This window comes from Henckelia pumila, chromosome 4, assembly GCF_033568475.1.
Source record: "Henckelia pumila isolate YLH828 chromosome 4, ASM3356847v2, whole genome shotgun sequence".
Classification (NCBI taxonomy): Eukaryota; Viridiplantae; Streptophyta; class Magnoliopsida; order Lamiales; family Gesneriaceae; genus Henckelia; species Henckelia pumila.
In genome coordinates, this window is record NC_133123.1 from 53,095,819 (window position 1) to 53,102,520 (window position 6,702).

General features: G+C 35.8%; 1 long non-coding RNA gene across 1 annotated transcript; it reads right to left on the reverse strand.

The window, feature by feature from the left end:
- Positions 1 to 5,394: 5,394 nt before the first annotated feature.
- On the reverse strand, positions 5,395 to 6,204 carry LOC140894687 (uncharacterized). The gene is made up of 3 exons (XR_012153901.1): positions 5,940 to 6,204; positions 5,689 to 5,793; positions 5,395 to 5,464 (listed from the first exon to the last, which is right to left on the reverse strand). It is a non-coding gene; the product is annotated as an uncharacterized lncRNA (long non-coding RNA).
- Between the last annotated feature and the right edge of the window lie 498 nt (positions 6,205 to 6,702).

A 6,702-nucleotide genomic window follows, 5' to 3' on the forward strand; every position in this document is an offset into this window, starting at 1 on the left:
CAAGAGCCTAGTTGTTTATCAACTTGGTTGGAGCCATAAATCAATCTTTGAGATTGATAGGTAAAATTCTAAACACCCTATGGTTGTTTGAGTTTTTTGAATACTACACAAGTGCTCGGATTTCTTTTATTAAAAATTTTTATATTTCCGCTGCGTTTCCGGGCACGAGTTAACCGATCTCCTTCATCTGGAACTGCATTCGACTTTCCAAGGTAATACTTGATTTCACAGTCGAAATCATTCAACAGATCTAATCAATTCTCTGTCTCATATTCAGCTCTGCCTGTGAAAATAAATACTTAAGGCTCTTATGATCAGAAAAGATCTCGAAAGACTCACCATACAGAAAGTGATGCCAGATCTTCAGAGCAAAGATGATCGCAGCTAGTTCAAGATCATGAACTGGATAACGAGTCTCGTGCGGCTTCAGCTGCCTCGATGAATACGCAATCACATGCTTATACTTCATAAGAACACATCCCAAGCCTTGGTTAGAAGCATCATAATAGACGATAAAACCTCCAGTACCTGATGGAATAGAAAGAATCGGAGCACTGGTCAGTCTCCTCTTCAGATCAACAAAGCTAGCCTCACAATATGTAGTCCAGATAAAAGGCGCATTCTTCTGAGTCAGCTGGGTAATCAGTTTGTCAATAGAAGAGAATCCCTCGATGAATCGGCGATAATAACCTGCTAAACCCATAATGCTTCGGATCCCAAGCACTGATGTCAGTCTAGGCCAATTCATAACCGCTTCAATCTTGCTGGGATCGACAGAAATCCCATCTACAGAAATAATGTAACCGAGAAAGACAACTCGATCCAACCAGAATTCACACTTAGATAGCTTGGCAAACAATTGTTCAACCCGCAAAATCTGCAAGACGGTCCTCAAATGCTATGCATGGTCAGTACGGTTCTTTGAATAGATAAGAATATCATCAATGAAGATAATAACAAACTCATCAAAATAGTGCTGAAAGATATGGTTCATCAAACCCATAAAAATTGCTGGAGTGTTAGTCAAACCGAACGACATGAATATAAACTCAAAATGACCATACCTCCACTACAAGAAAAATGGCAAACAACAACGCTTTTTCCGCATTTTTATTGTCACAAAAAAGCGTTGTCGTAGCTAGTGTTGTGAAAGACCACGGTCAAAGACAACGCGGAAAAAGCATTGTCGTTTTGAGCAAAGACAACGCTTTTCGATCAAACACAACGCGGAAAAAGCGTTGTCGTTTTGAGCAAAGACAACGCTTTTTGGTCAAACACAACACGGAAAAAGCGTTGTCGTTTTGAGCAAAGACAACGCATAAAAAGCGTTGTCTTTGCTCAAAATGACAACGCTTTTTCCGCGTTGTCTTTGATCGCAGTCTCTCACAACACTTGCTACGACAACATTTTTTCGTAACAATAACAACGCGGAAAAAGTGTTGTGATATTTAAAAAAATCAACGCTTTTTTCGCGTTGTCTTTTTTAGCAACGACATCTTTTAAACTACCTACGACAACGTTTAAAAAACGTTGTCTTTTCTCAAATAAAAAACAAAAAAAATAAAATTTAATTCACAAATTTTTAATATTATAAATCACTCAATATTCAAAATTTTAGAAAATTAAATCTAATATACAGTATTTCAATGTTATAAATTATTCAAATATAAAAAAAATCATTCAAATATAACAAATAATCGAATTCTTCATGTTCATCTCGGCCATATGCGCTATGCTTTCTGCCTCAAACCGGAGTCGGCGATCAAACCAACTCTCAGAATGCTAAATCCATTTGGAGGATTGGGAATGTGCTGAAAAATAGGAGCAAACAAGAATAAAATTTCAAAGACATGGTTATAAATGACACAATAAATCAAACATCAAAGAAGAAAATTAAAATGAAAACAAATATGACAACACAATTCAGCCAAGAAGTTAGACGGGCTACTTTGTGTCTCACTTGATTTCTTTGCGAAGGAATATACGGCAGTCCTGAAGATACTTGAATCTATATATGCACAAAACATGCAAAATATGGTTGATGCATACAAGGCTCTGAAACATAAAAGCTAATTTTACAACTTCCAATGCATATTTTTTTATAAAGGCGTAGTGCCCCCTTGTAGACAGATAACACTAACAACAACATAATTTAATGTGATTCAAACAAATAAATAAAAATTCCTTCTTTCTCTAAGCTCGCTTCGACAATGCGAAATAACATATCTTGTTACAAAATGCCACATATGTATATGACCGATGATGAATGTAATTCCTATATATAAAAAAATTATAAAAAATATTAAGCCCTTCAACATAATTAGTGTGTACTGATGCAATAAATATCTGAAACACAAAAATGTTGATTCAGAGCAGTGGGAAAAATAACTCACTCCAGCTACCTGACATTCAAGGGAAAAAAAGGAGAAAAAAGATGAGAAGAAAAACTACTTACAGGGAACTGTACATATTTAGTGGGAAACTTGGAAGGTACGTCTGTCCAAGTAAATGATTTCTCCACGTACGTCCAGAATTCTGAATCAAATTCAATTTATGTCAGCTACCATAAGTCCAGGTAGAATCATGTTAGCAGATTATATTACTGTTAGACACAAATCTCAATTATTGGAATTAATGAAGAAGCATAAATTTTATTGATGAAATGGAAAATCAAAACTATGATAAAATATAAAATAAATTAAAATGAAATTCCTCTATTTGAAATTTAAGGGCTCGAGAGCTTGATCCTTGCACGAAGTTATTTTGAAATTTCAGCAAAAATTTCTCTACAGTGTTATCCATTCCACAGCTTGCAATACGATACATGTCCGAATGGTGGAAGTCCTACAATATTCATAACAAATGAAAGGATAGATGCTCAGAGTAAGTTCTACCTGAAGTTCCTACACCATATTCAGAGCATTTTCTTACAAAAAGGCAATATAGGGAAGACAAAAGGTCGGATAGAACATACCACACTAAGAACTTCATTACGATGTCCCCCAGCACCATAAAATATCAAAATACATATTCCAGTATGGATGTTCCATAGCCGAACTGATTCATCCTGGCCCATGTTTTATCGTTAATCAACTTTCATGCAAGATATTGTATGATAATCTTAACTTCTTTCAATAGAACAGGAAACAGATTAATTATCATAAACATATACAATATATTTTGGTGGTTAGTAGGTACCTTTGCTTGATGGTGAACAATGGTTGAGGTATCACCATCGTTGGTCGATACCCAATCTCCCTCTGTCGTGTAACTTTCTCTTCTAGTTCGACTCGAGCCAATTAATTACATAAACATATATAAACCCTCAATATATAGAAGTTTAATTAGAAGTGATCGCTCCTTTCTAATGGCCGAATTAATTAAACTTGTAACTTTTGACAATCCAAGTCTGATAACGAGATCAATTACAACTACTATGTTTATGACTCTTGCAACCAAGATTACACTCTGAATTGATTGTCAAGCAAACCAAAGTACTTACTCCAAGTCTGTGGGTTTAATATGCATGTCTGCAGTGATCTCACCAGAAACTACAGAAGTAGTCACGATGCTGCACAAAAGGGAAACACACGATTCTTAAGAAACCAAAGACGCAAACAATGTGAAGGAGTATAGTAAATTAACACTCGATCAGGTAGTAGAGTCACCCAGTAAGCTGTGTGTGTTTTGCACAAAGGGTCTGTCCAATGCCACCAAGTGCATCCATTGCCTTCCAAGCATTCGGCCACAATCCAAGAAAGTTGAATTTTGTTCTCAAGGAGTCTGCCGATTCCAACACCAGACTCCGGATTCCCAACCTGTGAAATCAAATATATAATAGCTAGTTTACAAAAAAAAGATTCGATTTAATTTTCTTAAAACCCATGAGAAGTTTCTTGCATAGTAATTTTACTGCCTCATTTTTCTCTTGTTTCCAAAACAAATAGTAGTTAACAGATTATTGAAAAAAAACAGAGAGAGAAGAAGAAGATATCAGTCATTAAAATAAAATTTGCGTCCAGTAAAATTTTTTTAACCGCTGGACACAAGGAAATAAAAATAACATAAAAGTCACAAATGGAAAGAGAATAACAGAGATCTATCAAGTAGAAATGAAAAATGGAAAATCATAAAAGCAAGATGCTGGATGAAATGATTTTTAGAACATTAAAGTGGAATCATTACGCTATATGCCCAGGAAATTACTTTAACAATATATATACAAGACCCACTACAAAAAATTACTAGTCAAGTCATTTTGTCTAACCATTTGAAAATACAACGTGGGTATAAGATTTGATAAGGTAAATACAAGTGGTTTCATCTGCAAGAGTGACCCTGAAACCAACAAGGGTTGATTTAATGAAAAGAAGCAAAATCTATTATAGAAAACAAAAAAAAAATGATTGAAGAAGGTACTAGAGATCTGAAGCACCCCGAATGACATGATAATTGTGACAATGTGGCCCAGAGTATCCCATACAAATCTAGAACCCGATCCTTAAGGCACCTCCAACACATCGAATGTAAAGGCATCCTGCCTAAAACATACCAAGTAAAAACCAGGGAGAAAGAAAAAGGCAAAATTATTGATAAGCACGTACCTGACCGCGAGATTGGTAATTTGCTCCAAGTCCTCCAACTTCTCCCGGCTTCGTTTCTTGGATCGTTATCTATTGAACTGGCTCGTAATTTGCTCCACATCCAGTCCTGTAATTCCCACAAGCTCGAGCTTCTTCTGTTTAGTCAAGTGTTTGGATTCTTCAAACGCTTCATTCAGCGCATCGATTTGATTTTTTTTGAACCGTTTAGCCATATGACACACCTCGATTAGTCCTATCATATATGTTTGGGAGTCATTTATATCTAACAAAAAATGATTGAGGCAAGCAGATGAAGTTAAGACAAGACGGCAAGAACTAAAAACATTAATTTTCCAGCACCAATAGAAGGAGTTCCCTATATACGTGGAGGAGACACTAGACAGATCTTTCAGCAGAATCAATTCATTTATATAAAATGTTCGAGGCAAAATATGTGGCTCGAAAACAAAAGATTCAAGTTTCAAGCGTTGTTTACCATGTTATTTACCTTAGGCCAATATATCTTTATGTTTCCATCGAGAAAAATGTACTGGACTCCGCGTATAATACCTAATATCCATTTTAAATTAGTATACCTAAAAGTGTCATCGTTTTCCCTCTCCTCCTCACCCCCACTCTATTTTTCCTCGAATTCTTTTATTGCTTTAATTGCCTCATATGCTTTTATTTTCCTCCAATGAAAATAATTTAGCACACAAATCCTATGTCGTAAGACGTTATTCCTAAAATATGTAAACTCTCATTCTACCAATTTGCTAGAAAATGCAAATCAAAAGACATAATTACTTAACTTACGGCTCAAAGAGACCTGGGAAAGGCCATAGCTTCCAGAAGCACGAGGCATGATAATATCTTAGTCCCTGCATGAAAGGCAATAGGCAAAGGATATATATCATGTCAACGAAACTCATCTAATCCAAATGATTTCACAAGATAAAGAAATAATTCGAGCGAGCAATAATATAAATTACAAATTAATTATAATTCAATCAAGAATAAAATAAGTAATAGAGTTAACCGAGTGAGCATATAAATTAATTAATCAAGAACAAAAAATCCACGAGCGACAAACCAATGGAATTACAGAGTTGGCGAATAAAACCGTAGAAGTGGGTGATGCCGTGAAATCAGAGAGAATCCCAAGACCTGATGGCACTGAACGGGAGCTCCATTTTTCTTGTATGGAGTACTTAAGACCTGATATTAAACACAAACACAAAAAATTAATTAACATAGTTGATTAACCAAAAGTTTCCGCGTTTCTTGTGAAACCAAGTGATTATCAATTCGAAAACAAAAAATTCCAAAAATCGAAACCTAGAATTCAAAATATACCTCCAGGCTTCGAAATAAAGCTCCAAAAAACCTAAAAAACCTTCCTCCTAGCCTAGGCGACGGACGGCGACGGGAAAGGGATGGCGAAATGACGGCGGCAAGAAAAAGGGTTCGACGGAGCGTGCTTAAAAATTAGGGAAATAGGTACTGGAAGAAATCCCTCGACGAGAGGATTCTAAATCTATGCTGAAATCATTTTTTCAAGCAACGAGGCAGCGTAGATCGGAGCTTGAAATTTTTTAACGGTGAAGGGAGAAAGGAAGAAGATCGGCCGAGAGAGAGAGAATTCAAGGAGAGAGAAAAATAATATTAAGCATATATTTTATTTTGGGTCAGGATGGACAACCCTATTTCAATAAAGCGTTGTGGTATGTTTTAAAAAAAATGCTCATCCACAACGCCTTTTAAAAAGCGTTGTGGATGAGCGTTTTTTTTAAAGCTACTACAACGCTTTTTTAAAAAGCGTTGTGGATAACAAAAAAAAAGTTTTATGACAACGTTTTCTTATAAAAGCGTTGTGCTTATTTTTTTTACAACGTTTTTTTGTCAAAAGCGTTGTTTTTCCACTGTTGTCAATGACCATATTTCCTGTAGTGCTCGTTCTGAATGCGGTCTTAGGAACATCTTCCTCACACACTCTCAGCTGATGATAACCCGACCTCAAATCAATCTTCGAATAGACTGAAGAACCCTGCAGTTGATCAAAAAGGTAATCTATTCTAGGTAAAGGATATATGTTCTTTACCGTCGCTTGATTAAGTTA